The sequence below is a fragment of the Cherax quadricarinatus genome, chromosome 16 (genome assembly GCF_038502225.1).
Source record: "Cherax quadricarinatus isolate ZL_2023a chromosome 16, ASM3850222v1, whole genome shotgun sequence".
Classification (NCBI taxonomy): domain Eukaryota; kingdom Metazoa; phylum Arthropoda; class Malacostraca; order Decapoda; family Parastacidae; genus Cherax; species Cherax quadricarinatus.
The window spans coordinates 51,389,085-51,404,106 of NC_091307.1; the positions used below are offsets into that span (position 1 = coordinate 51,389,085).

A 15,022-nucleotide genomic window follows, 5' to 3' on the forward strand; every position below is an offset into this window, starting at 1 on the left:
GCGAGAGCATGCGAAATATACACAAACACTGATCTCTGGCTGAAGGAGACTCGAACCTACGGACCTTAGGACAAGGTACGCAGTGCTTTACCAATCTACCCACACTGGACCAATACCTTGGCGTGTAGCATGAGCTACACGTTTGATCCAAGGCAGCCAGCTTTCAGGGAGAATGCTTACAGCTTTTCATCTCATCCCCTGCATGCATCAGCCTTACTAGAGATTTGAACAATGCAAGGAATTCGCGAGAGCATGCGAAATATATATATATATATATATATATATATATATATATATATATATATATATATATATATATATATATATATATATATATATTATTTGTGAGTGTGTGTGTGTGTGCTGATGTTTCAGTGAGGCTGCTGTCTGAACTCACCAAATTTTCTAACATGTACCTGGCTGGCAGTGTCCCAGAGGCCATTAGACCCCTTTTCTTGGGTGCCTCATTTTGTGCCCTCCGGAGAAAGGATGGAAGAATCAGGCCCATTGCAGTGGGTAACACCCTTCGGCGCCTAGTCGCCAAGGCTGCAGTAGGAAGGTGAGTCAAGAGGCTGCTGCAATGCTGAAACCAACTCAGGTCGGTATTAGTGTTCAACAAGGCTGTGAAGCAGCTGCCCACGCAGCACGAGTATACATCAACAACATGTCCGATGAAAAAGCCTTGATCAGATTGGACTCTGTCAACGCTTTCACCTCAGTCAGAAGGGATGCAGCTCTTCAAGCAGTTTATAGAAACTTCCCTTCCCTTTATCCCTTCATAGAATCGTGTTATTGTGTGACTTCCAAATTATTGTTTGGGGACCATGAAATTGACTCGTGTGAGAGTGCGCAACAGGGGGACCCTCTCGCCCCCTTTCTATTCCGTTTGGTCATCAAGGAAGTCACAGAAGCACTTTGCAGTGAACTCAATATCTGGTTCCTGGACGATGGTACCCTTGTTGGCACTAAAGAATGTCTCCCAGAGGACATCAGAAAAGTTAAAGACATGAGAGAAAGCCTGGGCCTATCTTTAAACCCCACCAAATGTGAAATAGTTTCTACCAATCAACAGATGATCCAGAACATTAGTGCTGCTTTACCAGGAGCACGAGCCATTGATCCAGCCAATAGCACTCTCCTTGGCGCTCTCTTTGGTCCAATGCCATCGATCTGAACCTAGAAAAACAAGTCTCGGACACCCGGACAGTGGAAGGCAGGATGAAAGACATTGATGAACATGATGCCTTCTACCTACTCACCAGGTGCCTGTCAATCCCAAACATACCTACTTTCTGAGATGCTCTCCAGCAGTCCTAAACTCGAGGAATATGACTCTCTCCTTAAGACTATGCTAGAGAGTGTATTGAATCTTTCCCTTAAAGATGGACAGTGGTTGCAAGCCTCACTTCCGGTCAGGCTTGGGGGACTGGGAGTACACAGATCCTACGAGATTGCTCTACCAGCTTTCCTATCCTCTTCCACAGCATCAAACGAGTTAATAAGACAAATTCTTCCTGATAACCTCAGTGACTCAGCATGAATACAGTACCCTAACTATGCCAGTGCCATCACTGAATGATCGAGGGGGGGGGGTGTCCTCACCTCGCCTGAAGTATTCAGTCTGGTCTAGACTCTCTTGGTGTTTGGACAGATTGTCTGTCTCATTATTCTTGTTAGTTCTGTAGAACTCTTTTCACAGAACATTGTATAGACTTAGTGATTTTCGACGTTGTACTGAGGTTGTGTGTCTCTTAGACACTCTGAGTAACTCAAGTCCTGAGCTGTAGCTTCTGACATGATTTGTACTGGTTTCTGTGTACTGTCACAGTCGGGTATTTTCTTATGCTGAACTTAGATTCAATAGTATAGGAGTTTCGTGACTTTTGTGGAGGATCTGCTGATGGTCCCTACTTAGTGTCGTTATATTATCTCCTTGTTCCTGATTCTGTGTCACTTTTGCTTCAATTCAATTCTGATGACCAGAGCTTTGGTAAGATGGGTAAGGAAGAAGGATGGGTAAGGATGGAAATATTGGAAAAGGGTTGGAGGGGGGGAGAGGTAGGATATAAAAGGTAAGTGGCCCAACCACTTTGGTGCAATTAATAAAGTGTATGTGAATTAATAAGATATTCTTTAAGCGGTATAATACTAACCCATCAGAGTCACATAGATATAATAGGTATATAACCACATGACTCCGAATTGGCAGTAATTATACAATTTGCAATTGCTTTTTTTTTTTTTTTTTTTTTTTTCGCGATTGCACAACGGATATTTATACGACAGGAAAGGCAATATTTTCTGGCCAGTTTATGAGCTCGTGACAATAGCTTCTTAATGGTGGTGTCCAACAATAGTCAATAGCATAATTTTACATTAGAAAGTTATTTAAGATGTCTCCCTAAATGGGGGCGATGATTATCTCAGTATACATAGAAGGGTTCTGGTGGTATCCAATCTTCTTCGTCAGGTAAGTTGCTCAAAATCATGGGTCGAGGGTAATCATCTTTATGAATAAAACGACGAACCCTCTGTGGGAGAGTCATTCTTTGAGTCCTGTGAGGCGGAGTATTGATGGTGTAATCGGTGGTATTTATCACTTGTATAGGATGTTCTCTATCTGGCATGTATAATTCTTGCATTGTATAAAGTTGTTTCTTTTTTAGGGTGTCAAGGCGTACATTTATGGCAGTGATATCTTGTTGTGTGTGTAAATCTGCCATTTTAACTCTGTCTCTCCTCCTGGTATTGGTAATAAAGCGAAGAGCTCTATTCTGGACCCTTTGTAACCGTAGCATGTTGGTCTTTGTTGTTAATGACATTGGGACACAAGGGTATTCAAGTATAGGTCTTATTATCATTTTATACAGATGTTTTTTGACATGTTGAGGGGCTTGATTGAATCGAAAGAGTCTGCTAAGACCGGCTTTGGCTGTGTTGATCTTTTTAGTTACATGAGATGTTGAGTGGAGCAGCCTGTCTATTTCATATCCCAAGATCTTGTTAGGGTTTCTAATGGCTACAGGTGTACCTCTGGTGGAGATACCCCCTTTATCTTCAATGGTTGATGCAAAACATCCTATCGTGCTAACAAGGACCTTGTCAGGATTAGTCGTAATTCTCCATTTCTTCTCCCAATTAGATGTTCGACGAAGTTCAATATTCATTTTTTCTATGACTCTCTCATACTTGTATTTTCCTGTTACTGGAGTTGATGAGACGACATGAATAACATCATCTGCAAACTGTGTCACAATTGTGTCATTAAACTCTGGTTGAGGAAGGTCATTCACATAAATGTTAAACAGAAGTGGACTGAGACAAGAACCTTGTGGGACACCAGCCGTCGGTATAAAAGGTTCTGTCGACTTGCCATGAAAGGTGGGAATGATTTTTCTTTGAGTTAAGAAATTATAAATTACTCTGAGAAAAGTCCAGTTATGGTCTGGTAGGTCAATGAGTTTGTATATAAGGCCATCATGCCATAAGCTATCAAAAGCTTTATGAACATCTCTGGTGGCAATTAAGGCAAGATTGCCCTGCTGTTTTAGACTTGCTACAGTGTCAAAAATAACATTTATTGCATGATTGGTACCTCTATGTGTTCTAAAGCCAAATTGTTTTTCAGTAAACAAGTGATTAAACTCCATATAGTAATTCAATCTGTTGGAAATGACTTTCTCAAGAACTTTTCCAGTGACTTCAAGTAAAGATATAGGTCTATAGTTCCCAGGTTGGTGGATGTCTTTATTGGGCTTTGCAAGAAAGATCATTCTAGCAGTCTTAAAAACAACTGGAAAATGTCCTGAGGCCAAGATGGCATTAAAGATATTTACCAAGGACTGTTTGCAATTTCTAGGTAGGTACTTTATTTGTTTCATTGTTATTCCAGAGAGGCCAGGGGCTCTATTTCTCATTCTTCCAATAACCTGACTTATCTCTAGTAATGTAATAGGTCTAGTAAGCGGGTGGGTATCTTCAAGAGTTGAAGTATCGATGGTAGGTAGTGGTTGTAGATCATCCAAGTTCTCATCTCTCCATTCATTTACTAACTGATAATGATTATTATTAAATTGACGACTGTTATTGTGAGAGAGAATTTTCTCCCATACATCACCCATCAAATTAGCCTGGTCCTGTGGATCGTCAAGTTTAATCTCAACATCTTCATCATCCTCATCAGTGAAGGTATGAACTAGGTAGTTAGGAGCCTTGTGCTTTGCCCCTAAAAGTTGTCGGATCTTACTCCAAAATTTTGCTGGTTCACGTTTATATTGATTAGCTTGAAGGACTAGAAATTTCCGTATGTCTCGTTTATGTTGACTAATCATGTTAATTAATTCGTGCCTTAATCGGTGCAGTGTAGCTGCTGGTGGTTGTCGCGTTTGAAGATGCCTTCGACATTCTGCTTGATAATTTCTTAAAGTGTCTCTAATTTCTCTAGTAGGTTTATATTGTTGGTATATCTTTGTGGAAGCTAATTGGCAAGTTGCATTGGTAGCTTCAATTATTCGATTGTGCAGGGACCTGATTGCATCATCAATTGCACTGGAAGGTAGATTTTCCAAAGACACAATTTCATCTACACCCAGATATGCCCTGAAGGGGTCAAATCCTAGGGTGTTAAGATTGGGTTTAGGAGTTACAGGTATTCTAAATGGAGAAGTTTGTAGTTGTATTATAACAGGGATATGGTCAGATCCTACATTTCCACCAGGAGATATACGACAGTGAAAGATGTCACAGTCTCTGTTTGTCAGTACTATATCTGGTGTTCCTGGATGAGGTCCAATGTACGATTTGAAGAATGGGCCTTGAAATGACAAGTTTCTAGCTGTCATGATATTAAAGAGTTGTTTTCCTTTTAAGTCACCCAGTGGAATACCAGCTCCACAGTTGAAGAGGGCAGGGTGATGAGCATTAAAATCTCCAGCTAGAATTGTTGGAATATTTCTGCTTAATATCCTATGTAGAGGAATTGACTCTATATATGGCTGTCTCGGGGGAAAATATCCAGTTCCTGTTACTAGTTGTCCATGCGACGTTGTTAGTTCTATTGCAAGAATGTTATCTTCATCCACATGAATATTTTTAAATGTATATCCTAATTTAACCAAGATGGCTACACCACTAAACGGTCCTCTCGATTTCTCAACAGTACAGTATCCACGTAATTTAATATGTTGATCAACTCTTGCAGCTGTCTCGTTCAAAAGTATAACATCGGGATTATAGTTATGTAGTTCAACCTCAAGAAGGTAACGGTTATTAAAGAAATGTTTAACATTAAGTTGGAAGATTGTAATCCCCATTATTTCTTATTCTTCGATCGTACACTGCGTTCTGAACGCCTGCAAGTAATGTCATGTGTTGTATCTACACTTTTGCTTGTTATATTGCTATTGGGCTTAGCATTATTTTTATTGTTCAAGCAGACTGTTCTGAGTGCCAGTTGGTCATAAGTTAGTTTATTTGAGGACTTTGTCAGTCACTTGTTTAAGTCTAGTCGAGTCGTGAGACACAGCGAACTACTTAGAGCACTTAAACACATACATATGTTATTATTTGTATATTATCTTATTAAATGTTAATGTACCAGACGGTACTTACGAATTATAAATGTGATATGTGCTATCAGCACAATACTACTGTACTCGAGAGAAGTTATTATTATTTTAATTATTATTAATTTAATTTACTTTGATAATATACCTCTAGACGATACTCAATAAATTTATTAAATTTTATTTTCTCTAGTTAGTAGTCAACCAGTTGTAATCCTGAAGCACTATTGAATCATAATGAATTCTAATGGATAACTGGACCAGGGTACTGACTACTTGTTAGGAAAACCCAGAAACAGGCTGGATGCTAGAAGCGCAGTCCTTTCTAGTATTCACTTGAGATCTCTAAGCTTTTAGAATCGCGTTTTTTGTAACATCGTATGGTATTCATTAATGCAATAAGATCACAGTAAACAGGTGATTTCAGAATATGCAAAACAACCACTGTGAAAGACTAGAGAAATTCCAATTATTAGTTTCATATAAATTATCCAAATGGCTTGTTGATATTTTGAGCCCCATTGTTGGCAAAATTTCTAACTTTAATGTTAAAAACAACATAGACTTAGTTGATAAATTAAGCTCCTTGACTGACTTAAATGATTTTAACATGGTTAGTTTTGATGTTACTTCCTTGTTTACGAAAGTTCCTGTTGATGATTTATTAAGTTTCATATCTGAAGAACTCGTTATCTATGATTTACCATTGCCAGTTCCTACTATCATTAAACTTATTAAACTTTGCATTGTTGATGCAAAATTTTTATTTAATGATAAGTTTTACACTCAGAAGTTTGGTATGGCAATGGGAAATCCTCTTTAACCTGTTCTTAGTAATCTATACATGGAATTTTTTGAAACAAGGTTGCTTAACACAATCCTAACTAATACTGCTAAATGGTTCAAATATGTTGATATTTTGTGTCTTATGCCCATAAATGTAGATATACACCATTTCCTTGGAAAATTAAATAGCTTAGCCCATTCTATAAACTTTACTGTTGAGTTTGAAGAAAATAACTAATTGCCTTTTCTAGATGTTTTAATTATTAAGGGTAATAATGAATTCAAATTTAAAATTTACAGAAAACCTACAAATAACTGTTCCTATGTCCACTATTATTCTTCGCATCAAGATAGAGTCAAACTGTCTGTTTTCTCATCAATGTTTTTGAGAGCTTTACGAATTTGTAGTCCTGAGTTCATAGATGAGGAAATATCCAAAATTTACGATATAGGTAATGATTTAAAATACCCATGAAATGTAATTGATAAATCTTTTAAAGTTGCTAGAAATACTTTTTACAATCCAAAAAGGGACAACCAGCCTTATTCAACTAAAAATATGTTGGTTCTCCTTTACCATGAAAACTTGGTTGATATGCCTTCTCTTCTTAAGACTTTTAATATTAAAGTTGTATTCAAAAATCTTGATACAGTAAAAAAACTTTTGATAAAGAATTCCCCCCAAAATGCTGATGGATGTGTCTATAAGATTCCTTGTAAAATTTTCGATAAAGTTTATTACGGTCAAACTGGAAAAATCTCGAACTAAGATTAAAACAACATAAATATAGCATTAGAACTGGACAAGATTCCAATGCTCTATTTATTCATGTAAGAGATTTTAACCATCCAATTGATTTTCAAAAAGTTGAGAAAGTAGTATCAAGCAAGTCCACGGTCGACAGGAATATAATTGAATCTTGTTTCATAAAAAGCAGTTTTGACAATAATATGAATATTTCCTTTGGTTTATATAAATTAGATCCATTTATAATTAATAGAATTTGGGAAGAATTTAATAATACACTGAACAAATAATAATTTTTAAATTTTCTTGGGTAGAATGGTTTGTGGGTGACTTGTGCAAAGGACCTGTCCAGTTGGGCCGGCGCGCGTCAGGTGTTTAACTGTTGTGGGATCTGATAGTGAGGTGTTGGCCAGACCCCCTTATATACCTTCCTTGGATGCTTTACTTTCATTGTTTAGCATATTCTGAAATTACCTGTTTACTGTGATCTTATTGTACACACACACACACACACACACACACACACACACACACACACATATATATATACATATATATATATATATATATATATATATATATATATATATATATATATATATATATATATATATATATATATATATATATATGTGGAGGAAGGAGGGGCAGCTGCCAGCTTCAGGGAGTCCCAAAAGTCTAGAAAATATGGAGAACTTGCCCATCATTATATGTTTGTTCCCATAGGCTCAGAGACCCTTGGCTCATGGGGAAAGAGTGCATCTAATTTCCTTAAGGAGCTGGGAAAAAGACTCATCAGGGTAACTAGGGATCCCAGGGCAGCTAGTTTTCTGTTCCAGCGGCTCAGTGCGGCTGTTCAAAGGGGTAATGCCTGCTGTATTTTGGGCACACGCCCCAGCTCTGAGGAGCTGGATGAGATTTTCACCTTATAATCGGTGATACACACGTAACAACATGTACCGTATGTGCCACCTTTATATCAATAGTGTATCTCTTGGATCTTCTGTACCATATTATGTAATAAAATATTTCTATTAGTAAAAATATATATATATATATATATATATATATATATATATATATATATATATATATATATATATATATATATATATATATATATATACATAATGTATATATATATATATATATATATATATATATATGTATATATATATACATAATGTATATATATATATATATATATATATATATATATATATATATATATATATATATATATATATATATATGCATATATATATATACGTACATCTAGGTTTTACTCCTTTTTCTAAATAGCTCTTGTTCTTTTTTATTTCTTCTATTGTCCATGGGGAAGTGGAAAAGAATCTTTCCTCCGTAAGCCATGCGTGTCGTATGAGGCGACTAAAATGCCGGGAGCAATGGGCTAGTAACCCCTTCTCCTGTATACATTTACTAAAAAAAGAGAAGAAGAAAAACTTTATAAAACTGGGATGCTTAAATGTGCGTGGATGTAGTGCGGATGACAAGAAACAGATGATTGTTGATGTTATGAATGAAAAGAAGTTGGATGTCCTGGCTCTAAGCGAAACAAAGCTGAAGGGGGTAGGAGAGTTTCAGTGGGGGAAAATAAATGGGATTAAATCTGGAGTATCTGAGAGAGTTAGAGCAAAGGAAGGGGTAGCAGTAATGTTAAATGATCAGTTATGGAAGGAGAAAAGAGAATATGAATGCGTAAATTCAAGAATTATGTGGATTAAAGTAAAGGTTGGATGCGAGAAGTGGGTCATAATAAGCGTGTATGCACCTGGAGAAGAGAGGAATGCAGAGGAGAGAGAGAGATTTTGGGAGATGTTAAGTGAATGTATAGGAGCCTTTCAACCAAGTGAGAGAGTAATTGTGGTAGGGGACCTGAATGCTAAAGTAGGAGAAACTTTTAGAGAGGGTGTGGTAGGTAAGTTTGGGGTGCCAGGTGTAAATGATAATGGGAGCCCTTTGATTGAACTTTGTATAGAAAGGGGTTTAGTTATAGGTAATGCATATTTTAAGAAAAAGAGGATAAATAAGTATACAAGATATGATGTAGGGCGAAATGACAGTAGTTTGTTGGATTATGTATTGGTAGATAAAAGACTGTTGAGTAGACTTCAGGATGTACATGTTTATAGAGGGGCCACAGATATATCAGATCACTTTCTAGTTGTAGCTACACTGAGAGTAAAAGGTAGATGGGATACAAGGAGAATAGAAGCATCAGGGAAGAGAGAGGTGAAGGTTTATAAACTAAAAGAGGAGGCAGTTAGGGTAAGATATAAACAGCTATTGGAGGATAGATGGGCTAATGAGAGCATAGGCAATGGGGTCGAAGAGGTATGGGGTAGGATTAAAAATATAGTGTTAGAGTGTTCAGCAGAAGTTTGTGGTTACAGGAAAGTGGGTGCAGGAGGGAAGAGGAGCGATTGGTGGAATGATGATGTAAAGAGAGTAGTAAGGGAGAAAAAGTTAGCATATGAGAAGTTTTTACAAAGTAGAAGTGATGCAAGGAGGGAAGAGTATATGGAGAAAAAGAGAGAGGTTAAGAGAGTGGTGAAGCAATGTAAAAAGAGAGCAAATGAGAGAGTGGGTGAGATGTTATCAACAAATTTTGTTGAAAATAAGAAAAAGTTTTGGAGTGAGATTAACAAGTTAAGAAAGCCTAGAGAACAAATGGATTTGTCAGTTAAAAATAGGAGAGGAGAGTTATTAAATGGAGAGTTAGAGGTATTGGGAAGATGGAGGGAATATTTTGAGGAATTGTTAAATGTTGATGAAGATAGGGAAGCTGTGATTTCGTGTATAGGGCAAGGAGGAATAACATCTTGTAGGAGTGAGGAAGAGCCAGTTGTGAGTGTGGGGGAAGTTCGTGAGGCAGTAGGTAAAATGAAAGGGGGTAAGGCAGCCGGGATTGATGGGATAAAGATAGAAATGTTAAAAGCAGGTGGGGATATAGTTTTGGAGTGGTTGGTGCAATTATTTAATAAAAGTATGGAAGAGGGTAAGGTACCTAGGGATTGCCAGAGAGCATGCATAGTTCCTCTGTATAAAGGGAAAGGGGATAAAAGAGAGTGCAAAAATTATAGGGGGATAAGTCTGTTGAGTGTACCTGGTAAAGTGTATATTAGAGTTATTATTGAAAGAATTAAGAGTAAGACGGAGAATAGGATAGCAGATGAACAAGGAGGCTTTAGGAAAGGTAGGGGGTGTGTGGACCAGGTGTTTACAGTGAAACATATAAGTGAACAGTATTTAGATAAGGCTAAAGAGGTCTTTGTGGCATTTATGGATTTGGAAAAGGCGTATGACAGGGTGGATAGGGGGGCAATGTGGCAGATGTTGCAAGTGTATTTTGTAGGAGGTAGGTTACTGAAAGCAGTGAAGAGTTTTTACGAGGATAGTGAGGCTCAAGTTAGAGTATGTAGGAAAGAGGGAAATTTTTTCCCAGTAAAAGTAGGCCTTAGACAAGGATGTGTGATGTCACCGTGGTTGTTTAATATATTTATAGATGGGGTTGTAAGAGAAGTAAATGCGAGGGTCTTGGCAAGAGGCGTGGAGTTAAAAGATAAAGAATCACACACAAAATGGGAGTTGTCACAGCTGCTCTTTGCTGATGACACTGTGCTCTTGGGAGATTCTGAAGAGAAGTTGCAGAGATTGGTGGATGAATTTGGTAGGGTGTGCAAAAGAAGAAAATTAAAGGTGAATACAGGAAAGAGTAAGGTTATGAGGATAACAAAAAGATTTGGTGATGAAAGATTGAATATCAGATTGGAGGGAGAGAGTATGGAGGAGGTGAACGTATTCAGATATTTGGGAGTGGACGTGTCAGCGGATGGGTCTATGAAAGATGAGGTGAATCATAGAATTGATGACGGAAAAAAAATGAGTGGTGCACTTAGGAGTCTGTGGAGACAAAGAACTTTGTCCTTGGAGGCAAAGAGGGGAATGTATGAGAGTATAGTTTTACCAACGCTCTTATATGGGTGAGAAGCGTGGGTGATGAATGTTGCAGCGAGGAGAAGGCTGGAGGCAGTGGAGATGTCATGTCTGAGGGCAATGTGTGGTGTGAATATAATGCAGAGAATTCGTAGTTTGGAAGTTAGGAGGAGGTGCGGGATTACCAAAACTGTTGTCCAGACGGCTGAGGAAGGGTTGTTGAGGTGGTTCGGACATGTAGAGAGAATGGAGCGAAACAGAATGACTTCAAGAGTGTATCAGTCTGTAGTGGAAGGAAGGCGGGGTAGGGGTCGGCCTAGGAAAGGTTGGAGGGAGGGGGTAAAGGAGGTTTTGTGTGCGAGGGGCTTGGACTTCCAGCAGGCATGCATGAGCGTGTTTGATGGGAGTGAATGGAGACAAATGGTTTTTAATACTTGACGTGCTGTTGGAGTGTGAGCAAAGTAACATTTATGAAGGGATTCAGGGAAACCAGCAGGCCGGACTTGAGTCCTGGAGATGGGAAGTACAGTGCCTGCACTCTGAAGGAGGGGTGTTAATGTTGCAGTTTAAAAACTGTAGTGTAAAGCACCCTTCTGGCAAGACAGTGATGGAGTGAATGATGGTGAAAGTTTTTCTTTTTCGGGCCACCCTGCCTTGGTGGTAATCGGCCAATGTGATAATAAAAAATATATATATATATATATATATATATATATATATATATATATATATATATATATATATATATGTATATATATATATATATATATATATATATATATATATATATATATATATATATATATATATATATATATATATATGTATATATATATATATATATATATATATATATATGTATATATATATATATATATATATATATATATATATATATATATATATATATATATATATATATATATATATATACATATATATATACATATATATATATATATATACATACATATATATATATATATATATATATATATATATATATATATATATATATATATATGTATGTATATACATATGTATATATATATGTATATATATATATATATATATATATATATATATATATATATATATATATATATATATATATATATTATTTTTTATTATCACACTGGCCGATTCCCACCAAGGCAGGGTGGCCCGAAAAAGAAAAACTTTCACCATCATTCACTCCATCACTGTCTTTCCAGAAGGCTGCTTTACACTACAGTTTTTAAACTGCAACATTAACACCCCTCCTTCAGAGTGCATGCACTGTACTTCCCATCTCCAGGACTCAAGTCCGGCCTGTCGGTTTCCCTGAATCCCTTCATAAATGTTACTTTGCTCACACTCCAACAGCACGTCAAGTATTAAAAACCATTTGTCTCATAAGAACATAAGAACATAAGAAAGGAGGAACACTGCAGGAGGCCTGCTGGCCCATACTAGGCAGGTCCTTTACAATTCATCCCACTAACAAAACATTTGCCCAACCCAATTTTCAATGCCACCCAAGAAATAAGCTCTGATGTTAAAGTCCCACTCAAATCCAACCCCTCCCACTCATGTACTTATCCAACCTAGATTTGAAACTACCCAAAGTCCCAGCCTCAATAACCCAACTAGGTAGACTGTTCCACTCATCAACTACCCTATTTCCAAACCAATACTTTCCTATGTCCTTTCTAAATCTAAACTTATCTAATTTAAATCCATTACTGCGCGTTCTCTCTTGGAGAGACATCCTCAAGACCTTATTAATATCCCCTTTATTAATACCTATCTTCCACTTATACACTTCGATCAGGTCTCCCCTCATTCTTCGTCTAACAAGTGAATGTAACTTAAGAGTCTTCAATCTTTCTTCATAAGGAAGATTTCTGATGCTATGTATTAATTTAGTCATCCTACGCTGAATGTTTTCTAACGAATTTATGTCCATTTTGTAATACGGAGACCAGAACTGAGCTGCATAATCAAGGTGAGGCCTTACTAATGATGTATAAAGCTGCAGTATGACCTCTGGACTTCTGTTGCTTACACTTCTTGATATAAATCCCAGTAATCTATTTGCCTTATTACGTACGCTTAGGCATTGCTGTCTTGGTTTAAGGTTGCTGCTCACCATAACCCCCAAGTCCTTTTCGCAATCTGTATGGCTAAGTTCTACATCATTTAATTTATAAGTACTAGGGTTATGGGCACTCCCAAGCTTCAGAACCTTGCATTTATCTACATTGAACTGCATCTGCCACTTTTCTGACCAAGAATAGAGTTTGTTTAAATCCTCCTGAAGTTCCCTAACATCTACGTTTGAATCAATTATCCTACCTATCTTGTGTCATCGGCGAATTTGCTCATATCACTAGTAATTCCCTCATCAAGATCATTGATATATATTATAAACAACAACGGGCCCAAGACTGATCCCTGTGGAACGCCACTTGTTACAGATCCCCACTCGGATTTAACCCCATTTATGGACACTCTCTGCTTCCTGTCAGTGAGCCATGACTCGATCCACGAGAGCACTTTTCCCCCAATGCCATGAGCTGCCACTTTCTTTAACAGTCTATGGTGCGGAACTCTATCAAAAGCCTTACTAAAATCTAAGTAAATAATATCAAATTCTTTATTGTGGTCAACAGCCTCAAAAGCTTTACTGAAGAAAGTTAATAAATTAGTTAGACAAGACCGGCCTCTTGTGAATCCATGCTGAGTATTGTGAGGGAAAAGTAGGTGTAAGTGGGGTTAAGGTTGTTCGGGCAACCAGGAACCATTAGAGAGTTACGTTGCGCGCGCACACACCCCCCCCTCTCTGGCGGGCTGGGGCAAAACTAGTTCCTGGTGTCCGATTTGTTAAAGTTTCTACTCCTGGTAATATTGACCTTACCTGGTGTGGATGGAAGTTTGGAGAGTCACTTCGCCTCCACTCTTCTCCTAATCAGGTAGGGTGATCTACCAGGAGTATTACTGTTTGTTCTTTTCTAGTGTTTGCTGGTTACCAGTAATGATTTTGGCCTTTATCATTCTTTTTCTTTCTTAGATGTTATATTATCATGACTATGGGTAACCAGTTTTATTTTCTCTTATTTGTCAGCTCTGTTCCTGGCGTGGTCTTCCAGGATAGACGCCAGATAAAGGGGCAAGACGTGTGTTAATAATACTTATTAACATTATTCTACAACTACCGGCCCTTACCTATACTACTTGTGCTCCATCCAAGTGGTAGGAGATTCCAGAACATCGGATTACCATCTGCCCAGGATAACCTACATAAATAACATCAGAGGAACTATCTAGGGCCATACCTACTCCTACCCAACTACCTGAATTGAAGGCCATATTTTTTTTATTATATTTAAATTTTAAGTAAAATTTCTCAAAAATCATTTTATCTTGTTTTTCCTTAAATCATTTCTTTATTTATTTATTTTTCCATTAGTTTCTTTTGTTCAGTTGGAAGGCGTTCCACTGACAAGTATCATTAATCAAGCTATGCTTATCGAGATGGCTTCTTATAATCTCAGCTATAATTGACTCTAGTAATTTGCCTACAATTGAGGTCAGGCTTATTGGGCGGTAATTTGACGGTAACGACTTGTCCCCTGTTTTAAAAATAGGAGTTACATTAGCCATCTTCCACATATCAGACACTACACCTGTTTGAAGAGATAAATTAAAAATATTAGTTAATGGTTCACAGAGTTCCATTTTGCATTCCTTAAGAACTCTTGAAAAAACCTCATCAGGACCCGGCGACTTATTTTGCTTCAGTCTGTCTATCTGCCTCACAACCATCTCACTAGTGACTGTGATGTTACATAATTTATCTTCTTCTAGCCCACTGTAAAAATTAATTACTGGAATATTGTTAGTGTCTTCCTGTGTAAAAACTGAGAGAAAATAATTATTTAAAATCAAGCACATTTCATTCTCATTGTCAGTAAGGTGCCCATAG

The 15,022-nt window shown here is 37.4% G+C and overlaps 1 long non-coding RNA gene across 1 annotated transcript; it reads left to right on the forward strand.

Annotated features, from left to right (window-relative positions):
• Window positions 1–13,786: 13,786 nt before the first annotated feature.
• On the forward strand, window positions 13,787–14,453 carry LOC138852803 (uncharacterized). The gene is made up of 2 exons (XR_011392090.1): window positions 13,787–14,009; window positions 14,162–14,453. It is a non-coding gene; the product is annotated as an uncharacterized lncRNA (long non-coding RNA).
• Window positions 14,454–15,022: the final 569 nt, after the last annotated feature.